We start from the raw sequence: 15,423 nt of genomic DNA on the forward strand, positions 1-15,423 counted from the left end.
TAGATACATTTTGATTGGATCTTGGATTTAAAGAAAAAAATGTCTATAGAAGTTATACATTAGAAATTTGGAGAAATTTAAATATGCACAGCATATTAGGTGACATTAATTTATTCTTTGTTTTAGATGTCATAATAGTACTATAGTTACTTAGGAAGATCTTTATTCCAATCTTGGGGTATATACATGCAAAAATATTTAAAGGAGAAGTATTACGTTGATTGAAACTTGCTTGTAAATGGTTCAGCAAAAAATTAAGTGAGTGGGACAGGGGGAGAAAGGAGGGGGAGAGGAAGACAGAGTTCACACACAGATGTTGGGGAAATGTTAGCAACTGATGGACTTCACAGAAGAGTTCATAGTTACTATTCTTCCAACTTTTAATTAAGCTTGAAATTTTTCAAAATAACAACTTGAGTGGAAAACAATAGAATTCGTGGAGGAATAAAGATAGGTTCAGGCAAAAACTGAAAGGCTTCATCTCATTAGTGTCATTTCATGCTGCAGTTTTCATCCATTTATGTCCAGCTTGGTCTTTTTAAACATTTTTGGTCTTTATTTAAAATGTGCAATATTTACTCCAGCTTCTTAAACTTAGGGAATATAGTTACATTCCGTAAGTTTAAGAATAATTGTCTACATTCCTGGTTTACTAATTCTATCTTCTGTGTCCCATCTGGATTGGTTTTCAGTAACTAATTTTTTTCTACTTTTTATAGATCATAATATCTTGCTTATCTGCATGTTGATAATCTTTTATTGGACATTATTAATTTTATCTTGTTGGATGCTGTATATGTTTGAATTCCTATAAATATTCTTTAGCTTTAAAAAAAAATAGGTAAAGAGGCTGGAAAAATCACTGAGGGAAAGAATTAGATGGAGGAGAGGCAACTCTTAAGGAGAGGAATTCTGGGCAAACAAAGTCAGTTGAGAAAGAGGGGGAAAACCAGTGTGAAGTCCTGGAAGCTCAAGAAGAAAGCATTTCAAAAAGTGTTCAGCACTATTACATGCTGCTTTGAGTTCAATAAGATGACAACAGAAAACTCCAACAAACAAACAAGCCATCGCAACAAGAAGCCCATGCACCAAAACTAGAGAGTAGCCTCCATTTGCCACAACTAGAGAAAGCCTGCGGGCAGCAACAAAGACCCAGCGCAGCCATAAATAAATAAATCATTTTATTGTTAAAAATAAATAAATAAATGACTGCTCAGAATCTGAGCCCCTTTCCTATATCAGAACCCCGTTCCCACATTTGGAAGCCCTCTCCCCACCTTAACAGTCTTGGTGAATGATACAGCCCTCCTCCCAGCATAGAAGCTGAAACTTTCCAGATACTTACTTTCTTAGTCTCCTTTGAGGGTGGGCCTGAGCACGTGATCTAGGTACAGCCAACCTAGTGCACTGTCCAGAATATCAAATCGGGAGCTAGAGAATAAATAGAGATGGTGGAGCATCATCACTGACCGTGGTAGAGGGGGTGACAGCAACATCCAGCTTCTGGCATCAGCAGTGGCAACCATACCAGTGGTAGCCTCCAGTTCCCAGTGCCATCAACAATGTCACCGCACAATTAACTCTCAGATGGCAGCAGAGGTGTCCTCTCCAGACTGGTTGTATGCCATAATTTCGGTTGTGGGTCTCAGCACATAACCTCCCAGCAGCTCTTTGAGCCAATCCACGTGTATGCAACCCAAATTACTTCATTTATAAAATGGCACATTAATTATCATAAAACCATTGAGTTAACTTTCAGAGTAAGTAAGCACATTCAGTGTCCTATATCAGGTGTATTTTGTGGCCCAAATGAACAAATACAATCTGTCATGATAAATACAGTTTACAAGTTTTCTGCTTATCTCAAGCCTTGTGGTTAAAGGTTAGATTACTGTAAGATTAAACAAAAACAAAAAGCCTCTTGTCCTCTAATAGATGACTATCTTATGGAACGTATTTAGTTCCTTCTTTGTCAGTCCCAGTAAATACATTGAAAAGAACTGTTATGATGATGACAAGGAAGCAAGCATGTATAGTTTAATCATAAATTAGATCTTTGTTGACACTTGGCTAGTCCCCAATAGTGCTAACTTTTTCTCTTCCTTCTCAGATTTCTAAGATGGCAATAACCAGCAAAACACCTGCATTCTCAAATAATTTTGGCAAAAAATAAGTTTCCTTTTCAGGCTCCCCTCAAACACCCTTGTAACCAATCATTTCTTTTGATTTTATTGGGTTGGCCAAAAAGTTCTTTCTGGTTTTTCCATAACATCCTATGGAAAAATCCAAAAAAACATTTTGACCAACTCAACAACTACTAGCGACTGTACCTTTTGTGTCCTTTTTTTTTTTTTTTTTTTGGTCTCATTGCATTGGTTAAAACTCTCACATCATTTTTATGTAGCAGAGGTGAGATGACTGTGGCTGTTTTTTCAGTCATGCAGGGGACCAATGTAAATCAATTCTCCAGCATAGCTGTAACTCTAGACTTTGGGAGGGGGTAACATGGGAATCTGATGTGTATGCCTCAGTCCAGAAACCACCTGCCTCCAAGCTTGCACAGCAGGAGGTGAATACCCGGCAAAACTGAAACTACCCCCCACTTTACCCCATGGAAAAACTGTCTTCCACAAAATCAGTCCCTGATGCCAAAATGGTTGGGGACTTCTGCCTTAATCCATTCACTCATCCATCCATCCAATATGAAAAGAGTGACTGCAAGTGAAAGTGTTAGTTGCTCAGTTGTATATGACCCTTTGTGACCCCATGCTACCCCATGGACTATATAGCCCAACAGGCTCCTCTGTCCATGGGATTCTCCAGACAAGAATTCTGGAGTGGGTTGCCATTTCCTTCTCCAGATGATCATCCCAACCCAGGGATCAAACCCAGGTCTCTTGCACTGCAGGCAGATTCTTTACCATTTGAGCTACCAAGGAAACCCCAGAGAGTGACTGCTACCCACCAAACTCTGTTTTAGGTACTGAGGATTCTCCAGTGAAAGAGACAATGTTCCTGCTCTCAAAAAGCTTACTGTCTAGCAGAGCAGACATAATAGATAACAAACAAATAAACTAAAAGGCGATTTCACCAGTGACAAGTGCTTCTTTTAAAAAACAGCATGAGGGGCTTGCCTGGTGGCCCAGTGATAAAGAATCCATCTCCCAGTGCAGGAGGCACAGGTTCATCCCTGGTCCCATAAGATCCCACAGGCCACGGAGCAACTAAGCCCCTGCACCCCAGCTACTGAGCCAGCGCTCTAGAGCTTGGGAACCACAACTACTGAGCCCAAGTGCCACAATTACTGAAACCTGTGGGCCCTAGAGCCCGTGCCCCACAACAAGAGAAGCCACTGAGATGAGAAGCCCGCTTGTGGCAACTAGAGAGCAGCCCCTGCTCGCCATAGCTAGAGACCCAGCATAGCCAAAAATAAATAAGCAAATAGATAAAATAAATAAAATTTTATATTAAAAAAAACCCAAACAAACAAAATGAGGACACAGCGGCTTCTCTTTCTAGGGATCTGCAAGCTAATCTGAGTGTGACTTTGTATCAAGCCTAAAAAGCTTGAAATACATTACACAGGGCTAATACATTATGCAGCTGGGCCCTGGCCTCCTGGTGAGTAGATTGGGTCTCCCAAAGTCCCTCTATCAGGATGCAGCAGGTGTCCTGATGGAAGAGGGGGAGGCCCACCCGCAGCTGCTGGGGAGCAGGGGGACAGGGGCACAGTCGCAACTGCGGTCTTTGCTTTCAGCCTATTGTGATGTGCTGCAGCTTAAGTGGGCCCAGTGAAACAGGTTTTCTGATGACATTATCCAGTTTACACTAAACCAACCCTCCAAGACTGGGCACACGCCTTGCAAAGACGCGTAGATTGAAGATAAACCAATAAAACCAGTACACGCCCCAGACAAGGAAACAGCAGACCTGACGCCTCTCTCATTCCTGGTAGAAGTCCTTCTACAGCCATGTATGATATGAAAACAATGGTGAACTAGTCAGATCTGATAAAAATCTGGCAAATGGGCAACAGAACAGGAGACAGATTATCAAAAAGAATGTTTGAACTACATGTTTACATCCACACTAATTAATGCTTTTGACCCTGAGCTTATAGTCAGTTTTGAGAAAATAATAGCAGCAGTATGAGTAATTGTAAATACAGTAAGTAACTAGAATAATCAGTAGCGTGTGCTCAAAAATATGTTGTTTAGCTTCCCCCCAGGGAAGCTCTGTTGTCAGTAGTAGAATCACCTAAATCTGAAAATCATTTGGTGAAAGCAAATTTCTCTATGGATCCGGGACTACTCTTAATCCGTCAGGGCAATATCGGACCCAAAGTAGGTGCCCCGCACTCCAAAATATGTTCAAACATATTTGATGGTGGGCAATCAGTTTCCTGCCTGTAAAATGGGGGTGATCACACCTGCTCTTCCCTGGGCCCCAGGTCAGGTGGCCAGATCAAATTCCACCTCCTTCCTGTCTCAGACTCTCTCCTCTTGCTCTCACCACAAATATCCAGCTCAGGCCTCACTGCTGACCACGTGGGACACTTGCATCATCTCCTTGCGGATTCCCCCACCTCCCATCTTGCTTACCTCCATTTCACTCTGGCCCTGAATGACCCTTCCAACACGCCTAAAAGCTTGGGTGGCTCTCTGCTGCTGGTTGGACACAACCTACATTTCTCAGCCAGGTACACAGGGCCTTCAAGAACAGGATCCCAGCTTCACCTCACCTCCTCTAGACACCCCATCCCATCTCACCAAGCACCCAATAGACAAACTACTTATAGTTCTTTGCAGATATCTCCAAGGTCATCAGTCCCACTTGACACATCTCTCTGTTTATTTCTTCTAATTCTTTGGGTTGAATATGAATAGAATCTCTTCCATCAAACCTTCCTTGACTCATCCCCTCCCAGATCTGGGAAGAAGACCAGCCCTCTTAGTGCCCTTATCACAGTGGCTGTTATTTCTGGTTTTGTTCTTTGATCTCCACTCCTCAAAGGGCTTCCCCGGTAGCTCAGTGGGTAAAGAATCCACCTGCCAATACAGGAGATGCAAGAGACTAGGGTTCAATCCCTGTGTCGAGAAGATCCCCTGTAGGAGGGCATGGCAACCCACTCAAGTATTCTTGCCTAGGGAATCCCATGGACAGAGGAGCCTGGTGGGCTACAGTTCAAGAGGTTGCAAAAAGCCAGACACGACTGAAGTGACTAAGTACACACTCCTTGAAAGCAGGATGTAGGTCTACACCCAGAGTTTCAGTGAAGAGGTTTCAGTGAATATCCGCGGCAAGGATAGCTAGATAGAAGAACGAAACACTCAGTGTGGGGAGGATGTTCAGATACTCATTTAAGATCTCAATCAAAAGCTCCTGCAGATTCCCCACAAGGAAGGACAAACCTTGTAGAAATCCATCCATCAGGGATGTCAGTCACTCTACAAGGCTCCAAACCTTGCCTCTGGCCTTGGGTTTGGCCCCCACCTATCCCTGGACTGTGCTGTCTTCTACACGTACACCTGCTCTTTCTCTCTTTGTCATCAGATTGCAAACCTGTGCCCTGAGTGCTCTCTCGGCAGCAAGTGTCTGGATCTGCAGGCTTGGGGAAGGCACACGTCTTGGTCTTTTGCCCTGAACACATACAGGAAGTGAGCCAGCCAGGCAGTCAGCCACAGCTATATTTAGATTTGTGTCACCTGATGGGGTCACCCATTAATCAGGGGACAGTGGCAGCTGTGGCATTTCGGGAGTAAACTGATGTGGGTCCTTGGGCAGTGAGGAGGGGGCTAGATGTCTGAGCAGTGACCCCAGCTTCATTCAAGCAAGACACAGGGCAGAGATGAAAATGCATGGCTTATATGAAAGCTGGAAAGATGGAGGTCAGACCCAAGGGGGACAGGGACTTGAGGAAGAAATCAGTGCCTGGCTTGGGCATGGGAGGAGCCTGGAAGATCAGTAGGAAGAGTGCCTCAGCTGGTTGGGCCTCTTCCTGCCGGGTGAGCTGTGGCTGAGTGAGTGGCTCTCTGACAGGCAGTAAGCCCAGCCATGGTCAGCAGAGAGAGCTGCGGTCACCAGACCCCATCCACAAGGGAGAAACAAGAAAGAAAAGACATGCAGGAATTTTTTTTTTTTCAAGCCCTAAAGGCACTCCTTGCCCCAGATTTGGTTTATTAAATGACTGCCCTGGGAGCCAGGGAATAGATCTTTAAATCATTATCGATCCAGTTGCTTTTCCTTCCTTTATCTCTAGAATACAACCCCACCCCTTTGGTGGAGCCATTACAAGAATCTCCTGGGACTTCCCTGGCGGTCCAGTGGTAAAAACTTGGTGCTCACAAAGCAGGCGGCCCAGGTTTGATCCCTGGTCAGGGAACAAGAACCCACATGTCGCAACTAAGACCCAGCACAGCCAAATTAATTAGACAAAAAAAAAAAAAAAAAGAATCTCTTGCCCCGACTTTGCCCCTCTGGGCTATTTCTGGCCCTAACAAAAGGTACAGTTTGGTAAGTTTTGATGTGTACAAAAATGTGTATCCCATGCACCAACAACACAGTCAATATAATGAACATATTTATCACCTCCCCCCAATTTTTGCATGTCCTTTAGTCATCCCTTCTTACCACTTCTCCCCCCATCCCCTACACACAACTCCTGATACACTTTCTGTCACTATAGATTAGCTTGCAGTTTGGGGTGGGGGAATGGTTATGCATAGATGGACTCATACAGTACACATCCCTTTTTGTCCAGAGTCTTTCACTCAGCCCAATTATTCTGAGATTCATCCTTGTTGTGGCGTGGATCAACAAGGCACTTCTGTTTATTGCTCAGTTTAATATTTTCCATTGTATGAATACACTGCAAGTTGTTTATCCATTTGCCTGTGGATGAACATTTCAATTGCTCCCAGTTTTTGATTCCCAAATAAAGCATCTCTGAGTGCTTGTGTACAAATCTTCGCCTGGCCCTGTGCTTTCACTTCTCTTGGGTAAATAAATAGGGGATCCATGGTGGAAGTGGGTCTCATAACTTTTTCAAAAACTACCAAACTATTTTCCGTGAAGTGGTTGCTTCATTTTAAGTCCCTACCAGAGTGTAAAAGATCACTCACATGCTCACAGAGACTTGAATGGTGAGTCTTTTCATTGTTGTCATTCTAACAAGTGTGTAGATTGATATTTCAATTTGCATTCTCCTAACCACTAAATCGGAAAAGGCAATGGCACCCTACTCCAGTACTCTTGCCTGGAAAATCCCATGGACAGAGGAGCCTGGAAGGCTGCAGTCCATGGGGTCGCTGAGGGTCGGACACGACTGAGCAACTTCACTTTCACTTTTCACTTTCATGCATCGGAGAAGGAAACGGCAACCCACTCCAGTGTTCTTGCCTGGAGAATCTCAGGGACGGGGGAGCCTGGTGGGCTGCCGTCTATGGGGACGCACAGAGTTGGACACAACTGAAGCGACTTAGCACCAGCACCAACCACTAAATGGATTTCCCTAGTGGCTCAGCAGTAAAGAATCTGCCTGCAAAGCAGGAGATGTGGGTTTGATCCTTGGGTCAGGAAGATCTCCTGAAGTAGGAAATGGCAACCCACTCCAGTATTCTTGCCTGGAAAATTTCATTGACAGAGGACCCTGGCGGGCTACAGTCCATAGAGTCGCAAGAGTTGGACATGATTTAGTGACTAAACAACAAAAACAATATCATGTTGGAGATGCTTTCAATGACTCAGCTGCAATTTGCAAGTCGCTTATATCTTCTTCGGTGAAGTGTCCAAATATTTTCCCCATTTTTTAACTGGATTATTTGTTTCCTTAGTAAGTTTTCAGAGCTCAGGTCTTTATGAGATATATGATTGTCACATATTTTCCAGTCTCTGGCTTATCTTTTTATTCTCTTAATGGTGTCCTGCCTTCAATGAAGGGAAGTTTCTAATCTTGGCGAAGTCGAACTTATTGATTTTTTTTTTCTTTTAGGATAGTGCTTTTAATGTAGTATCTAAGAAACCTTGGGTAAATCTAAGGTCAGAGAGATTTTCTCCTGTGTTTTTGTCTAGGAGTTGTATAATATTGAATTTTCTGTTTAGTTCCATGGTTCATTTTGAGTGCTCTGGTTTCGCTTTGTCTATTTTTGGTTTTCGGTTGTTTTGTTTGGTTTGCCTGTGGATGTCCAATGATTTCAGCACTATTTTTTTTTTAAACACTATTCTTTCTTTCTGCACTGAATTGCTTTTGTACCTTTGTTGAAAATCAATTGACCATATATGTGTACATCTATTTCTGAACACTCTATTCTGTTCCATTGACCTATTTAAGGAATTGAAAAACAAGCCTTTCTTCAGGGAATCGCCTTTGCATCTTTGTTAAAAACCGACTGACCATATAAATACAAGTCTATTTCTTGACTCTATATTCTATTCTAAAGATCTATTTGTATATTTGATATATTTGTACTGATAATACATTTCTTTTAAGTATTTATTTATTTGGCTGCACTGGGTCTTTGTTGCAGCCATGTGGGACCTTTTCAGTTTCTGCATGTGGGATCTAGTTCCCTGACCAGGGAACAAACTCACGTCCCCTGCACTAGGAGCTCAGAGTCTTGGCCACTGGACTATTAGGGAAGCCCAACACATTGCTTTTATTATTTGAGCTTTATAACAAGTCTTGAATCAGGTATTATTAAATCCTCCAACTTTGCTCTTCTTCCATGTTATGTTGGCCATTATCCATCTTTGCATTTCCATCTCAATTTTAGAATCAGCTTGTTCCACCAAAAAAGCCCACTGAGATTTTGATTGGAATTGTGTTGATTCTGTAGATCAACTTATAGAGAAGGGACATTTACTAGTACTGAGTCTTTTGACCCATGAATATAATATAGGTCTCTAATTGGGATTTCTTTTCATTTATCTGTAGTCTTCAGTGTGCAAGTCCTACATGTCCTTGTCAGATGTCTCCCCGAGTAGTTAATATTTTATGGTATTTTGAAATATCTGATTAATCAAGTATTTTCAACATCTGATTAATCGTTGCTGTCACATAATTTAGTTTTCTATTGTATCCGGCAACATTATTAAACTCATTAATTTTAGTCTTTGTTTTGTCTTTCTATAGAATTCTAGATTAATGGGTGGCTTGTTTGTTTTTTTACTTTTAGTGCTTTTAAAATGTTTCTCCCCTTTCTTCTAGGTCACCCTGATTTCAATAAGGAGATTAATGAAATATGTGTTTCTCTAGCTGTAATGTGCCCTTTCTTTCTATGGCTGGTTTTAGATTTTCTCTTTATTGATAGTTTAAATTTTGATGTACTTTGGTGTCACTTTCTTCACATTTCTTGTGTTTTGGTTCTCTGAGTTTCTTGGATATGTGGGTTTATATTTTTATCAAATTGGAAAAAAAAGTCTCTACTTAACATGCTCTTGTCCACTAATTCCATCATTTCTGTCATTTCTGGGTCTGTTTGATTGACTGATGTTTCTCTCCATTATGAAGTGTAGCTTCCTGATTCATCAAATGCTTGGAAATTTTTCATCAAGAGATGTTATTTATTTTCCATTATGGTTCATTATAGCATATTGAATACAGTCCCTTGCGCTATATAGTAAGACTTTGCTTTTTATCTGTTGATTTACAGTGTTGTGTTAATTTCTGATGTAGAGCAAAGTGATTCAGTTACACAGTTACACAATAATATTGAATTATTATTCTCCAAAATCCTTGCTACCACCTGCTGTATTGCATATTTATTTGTGTTATGTTTCGTGTCGTGACTGTTCCCTATCTGGAAAATAAACTGTAGAAGAGCAGGACACATGTTTTGTGCACTTCTGTATCCCTCAAGCACAGAGAACAGAGCACATGACAAGAGCTTATCAAACATATTTTGGAGGAGAAAAGGGTTGATCTTGTTTTTTAAAGTTAATTTATTTGGCTGCGTCGGTCTTTGCTGCAGCATGAGCAAACTAGCTCCTTGACCAGGGATTAAATCTGGGTGCCCAGCATTGGGAGCACAGAGTCTTTAACCACTGGACCATCAGGGAAGCCCTAACCAATGAATGCGAAGTGAAAAAAGAAAAAAAAAAAAAAGCAGTATGTGGTCAGGAAGGTTGGAGAAGATGGGGATCTTTCCCTGTCTGGGTTCTCAGCTCTCCAGACAGTATCTGCTTTCCACTGCTCCTCCTCCAGCCCAGAAGGTAGAAATTCCCATGGTTTTTACGCTAGGAGAGCAGGCTGGGTTGGGCTCTGCCAGGCTCCTCTGTCAGTGTGCTGTTCAGACGCTCAGCCCTGTCCGACTCTTTGTGACCCCATGGACTGCAGCACTCCAGGCCTCCCTGTCCTTTACCATCTCCTGGAGCTTGCTCAGACTCAAGTGCATTGAGTCAGTGACGCCATCCAACCATCTCGTACTCTGTCGTCCCCTTCTTCTGTCGTCCCCTTCTTCTGTCTTCCATCTTTCTAATGAGTCTGTTAAGCGAGTCTTAGCTGGGTTGACAATTAGCCAGTGTGGTGGAGAGGGGCGCCATCTGGTGGTAGCGGAAGAATATCTGCAGACTTTCAGAGGAGACTTTCTGAGGATCCCAGGAAAAGGGTGAATGGAGGCAGAAGCGGGGTTTAGCCCCATCAACCAGGCTTCAGCTTTCTGAGGATCTCTTCAGTTCAGCGGGAGCTGAAGTGGTTCCTTCCCTCGTTCAGCTTTGGAGAATGCCAGGGCAGCAATCACAGGCAGCACTCTCCCTGCAGTGGTCACAGGGACTCACACTGTTCCATGTCCACAGGCAGGAATTCCCTCCATCTCAGAATTCTTCCTTCGGGGGTAACCTTGTCCTTCTCATTTCTGGAATGTTCACATTTCTCCATTCAGGCCTGGGCCTCAAGGCCTCTCTGACGTGGAGAACACCCTGGCGGCACCTGGTCTGAAAGGTCCAGCCTTGGCCAGACTGCCTGGATGGCCCGAGTACCACTACCCTGCAGCTTTGCCTTCACCCCAACACTGTGGATCTCCTGTGCATGACGGCGCTCAGTCTCGCCTTGCTTTGCGGCTTCCCCTTCCTGCTGCCCCTGAAGCAAACCCTTAGCTCTTTCACATCAGAGTTGCACTGCAAAATTCATCAGTGTCCCAAGTAACAAATTAATAGTTGAAGCTCCAGTAGCTTTCAGAAATATGTGGACTTTCCCCCCACCCCTACTCCTGAGGTCCTTCCTTCCTCAGAAGTTCCACTGACTTGCTCTTCTTCATCTTCCTTCTCAATTTATTATTTACTTGGCTGCACCGGGTCTTAGCTGTCTCACGTAGAATCTTCCATCCTGGTTTTGGCATGTGGGATCTTTAGTTGTGGTATGTGGGCTCTAGTTCCCTGACCAGGGATTGAACCCAGGCCCTCTGCATTGAGGGCAGAGTCTTAGTGACTGGACTACCAGACAAGTCCCCCAGTCTGCTCTTCTTTTTAATTCCTTCTCCTCAGCCCTGCTACTTCTCATAGAGAAAAAAAAAAGTTTCAGTGGGAAACTACACATTATGTAAACTCTAGAGGTCATCCCTCTGAGTTTTCTGTTCCCAGTTCTCTGTAAAGTGTAGAGATAATTGATAGCAAGACAGAAACGATTCTTATCTACAGTTATGGAAATTCAGTCCTATCCTGTAGAGGCTGGCTTTCTTCCCACCCATCCTCTTGGTGGAAAAATCAGTTTGGCTCATGTCTGCACATTTATTTCAATACTCTTGATCTATAAATTTGTCTGTTCTTTGGATTTTCTTTTAAACCTACTCTAACATCTACCTGGTTGGCTCATTAATTAGTTGGATAAAAAACTTTAACAGGTGCTCATTTTTATATCTGCATGAGATTCATGACTTTTATCTTTCCTTTTTTTTTTGTAATTTTATTTATTTTTGGCTGTGCTGAGTCTTCATCGCTGGGTGGGCTTTTCTCTAGTTGCTGTGAGCAGGGGCCACTCTGTAGTTGTGGTGTGAAGGCTTCTCATTGCAGTGGCTTCTCTTGTTGCAAAGCACGGGCCCTAGGGTGCTTGCGCTTCAGTAGTTTTGGCTTCCAGGGCTCTAGAACACAAGCTCAGTAGTTGTGGTGTACAGGCTTAGTTGCTCCAAGGCATGTAGGATCCTCCTGGACAAGGGATCAAATCTGTGTCCCCTTGTATTGGCAGGCAGATTCTTTACCACTGAGCCACCAGGGAAGCCCGTGATTTTATCTTTCATTGAAAATTATCTTTGGGGACATTCCTGGTGTGGTCCAGAGGTTAAGAATCTGTTTTCCAATGGAGAGGATGCAGGTTTGACCCCTGGTCAGGGAACTGAGAGCCCAAGTGCCGCTAAGCCACTGAGTCCATGTGCCAAAGTTTCTGAAGCTCATGGGCTCTGGAGCCCACTTGCCACAACTAGAGAGCCCTACGGCTGCATGATGCAACTCAGATCCCACTGGGACTGACGCCCGAGGCAGCCTAATTAATTTTGTAAAGAGACTACCAAGACCAGATTAAAAGAGTGCAGGCCTCACACACACCCTGATCCATATCAGCAAACCCACCCTAGAACCACTGCTGTAAAACTCTTCACCAGATCTTCCCTGGTTGGGACACACAGGTTTTCAGGCCACCAGCTCTCTCTGTCCACCTTTGCCTGGCAAAGCAATAAAGCCATTCTTTTCTACTTCATGCAGGAATCTGTCTGAGATTCAGCTCAGCACTCGTGCATAGAGGCTGAGTTTTGGGCATCAAATTCACGTTTAACTGGGACGGAGTTCCACTTCGGGATGACTAGAAAGGTCTGGAGAGGGATGCTGGTGATGGTTACACCACAGTGTAAATGTACTTGATGTCACTGAACTCTACACTTAAAAATGGTAAAAATGGTAAATTTCATGTTATGTATATTTGGTCAAAAAAAAAAGAAAAAAGAGTGGCTCATTTGAATTCGTTCTTGGGTGGGTTCCTGTGAGTAAAGTTGAAATCGGACAAGATTTCACAGCTTCTCAGAGACTAATCTTCTGTGTATGTGTGATTTTTAAAAATAAACCTTCCTCCTTCCACCAAATCCCCTCAGTTCTCAACCAAACAGCAAACAACTGTGACCCACCATTTAGAAGTTTCCATGGAACAGAATGGAGATTTAAAAAAATAAAAAAAGAAGAAGGACCTGGCAGTGTGTGGGGGGAAAATTAGCCTGATGGCGTGACACTAGTTCTGAAAGGATTGTCTGGGTAAGCCGATGACCTTGAAACCATCTCTGAACTGGCTTAGACACACACAGGAAGGTTTGGTAGGATTCAGGAGATGCTGGGGGAGCACTAGTTTCCTGTTGGTGGCTGTGCCTAATTGCCACAAATGCAGGGGCTTAAGACAGCACAGACCTACTCTCCTACAGTTCTGGGCATCAGGTGTCCCAGATAGGTTGGCAGGCCTGGCTCCTTCTGCAGGCTTTCCGGGAGAACCTGTTTCCCTGCCTTTCCTCACTCCCAGGGGCTGCCGACTTTCCTCGGCTCATGACCCCTCTTCCATCACTCCAGCCTCTTGCTTCCATGGTCACGGCTCCTACCCTGACTCTGACCTTCCTGCCTCCCTCTTGGAAGAGCCTTTCCATCCAACACCTGCCACCTTGTTTCAGGACGTCGGCGTCCTAGTTCAGTGGAGTCACTTGAGCTGCATTGGGAAGTGTGAAGTGAAAGTCGCTCAGTCGTATCCAACTGTTTGTGACCCCTTGGACTATACAGTCTACGGAATTCTCCAGGCCAGAATACTGCAGAGGGTAGCCTTTCCCTTTTCCAGGGCATCTTCCCAACCCAGGGATTGAACCCAGGTCTCCCGCACTGCTGGTGGATTCTTTTCCAGCTGAGCCACAAGGGACAAGGGGAGCCACAAGGGAAGTGTTGGGAAGGACCTCACTCAAATCTGAGTTTGCCAAGTTGAGTGCATTTCCCACTGTGCCAGGTTGCCCAACTGTGCCCTGTGTTCAAGATGGCGAACTCCATTAAGCTTCGGGTCCTCCCTTCAGTGGCCACTCCTCCCAAGGTGCCAGCTGCCACCACAAGGGTTGCTTCCACACCGAGAGCTTCCACCCATTGGTTTTGATTCTGTTTTGACGTCACACAATACAAGTGGAAACTTCTTCCCTGTGTCAGCAGTTGTGCAATCAGAAGTCAGAAACCACAGCCTCTGGGTATGTTATTTCTGTCCACATGACTCCATACACCCCTGTCTTCAGCTGTTGTTCGCAGCAGGATTTAGTGAACACTGGTGAAGGGGCACAAAGTATAAGACCTTCATGTTATAGGTGTCTGAGCCACCTTAGGGAGAAGAAACAACACAGCAGAAGCTGTGTGTTACCTGGCAGGATGTTAACCAGGACACTGAATCCTGAAGGGTAAGGAACGGATTAGACTCCTTTCTGAGTCTTCTCTAGTCTGATGGTCACCGGTTTTGTGGCTTTAAGCGGTGAACGTCTTATTTGCCCAGCCTTACCTCCAAGGTCTTGTCCATTCTGACAAAAATAAGAACTGTTGCTTTTCTCCCCCTTTCTTTCAGTTTAAGATAGTTTGATACTTTTAACCATAGGGTGATAAAGTTGTCCAGCCTGACGTCTGCTCAGAATCCTGAGGAGGAGAGGAAAGTTCCACAGATGACCACCAGAGGGCGCCTTGATCCCTGCAGGGACCTCTCCTGCAAGAAGCACTTCAGATGTGCTAGAAGGCCAAACAGACCACCCCAACTTCCTGTCCACCTCCTGTGGCGGGAAGACAGAGGCGGGGCCAGGGAAAGTGTGGGTGGCAAGGAAGTGGGCAGGTCCAAACTACCCACAGACACACACACTGATGGGGGCTCTCAACTTTGCTGTCAGACTCCCCCTGCCAACACAGTCACTCCCCACCAGACACACAACCATCTGCTGCTGCCCAAACACTCTGGGTTGGTCTCTCCACATTCTCTCCCCTTTGTGAGCTCCTACACATCCTTCAAGGCCCAATTCATTGCCTTCTCAACCCTCTCAGTTTTTGCTCCCATGGCACTAGTATCCATTGGTTTCAATGGTAATTACTTATGTGCCCTTCTGCCCTGAAGAACATGGGTTCCCCAAGGGAGACTTGCTCAGCTCAGAGCAGAGACCTGGCACAAAGCAAAGGGTATTGAACCTCGCCAGAATTATATTGTTTCCAGCTTCCTTCTGTACCTTGAGAGGCTTTCCTGAAGGCAGGCACTGTGTTTAACTCTTCTCTGGCCTTCAAACCACCAGCATGCGACCTGGCAAAGCAGGCCCTCAAGGTTGCTAGAAGGAAGTTGCCTCCTTTGGGTATGTAACTCACTTATTTTCCCTGTAGATGACTTGGCTTCTTTTTTCAGTTGACATGTATCCATTAGGCATTTTCAGTTGTGCCCAGGTCTGTGCTGAGGTCCAGGGTTGA

The sequence above is a fragment of the Capra hircus genome, chromosome 19 (genome assembly GCF_001704415.2).
Source record: "Capra hircus breed San Clemente chromosome 19, ASM170441v1, whole genome shotgun sequence".
NCBI classification, from domain to species: domain Eukaryota; kingdom Metazoa; phylum Chordata; class Mammalia; order Artiodactyla; family Bovidae; genus Capra; species Capra hircus.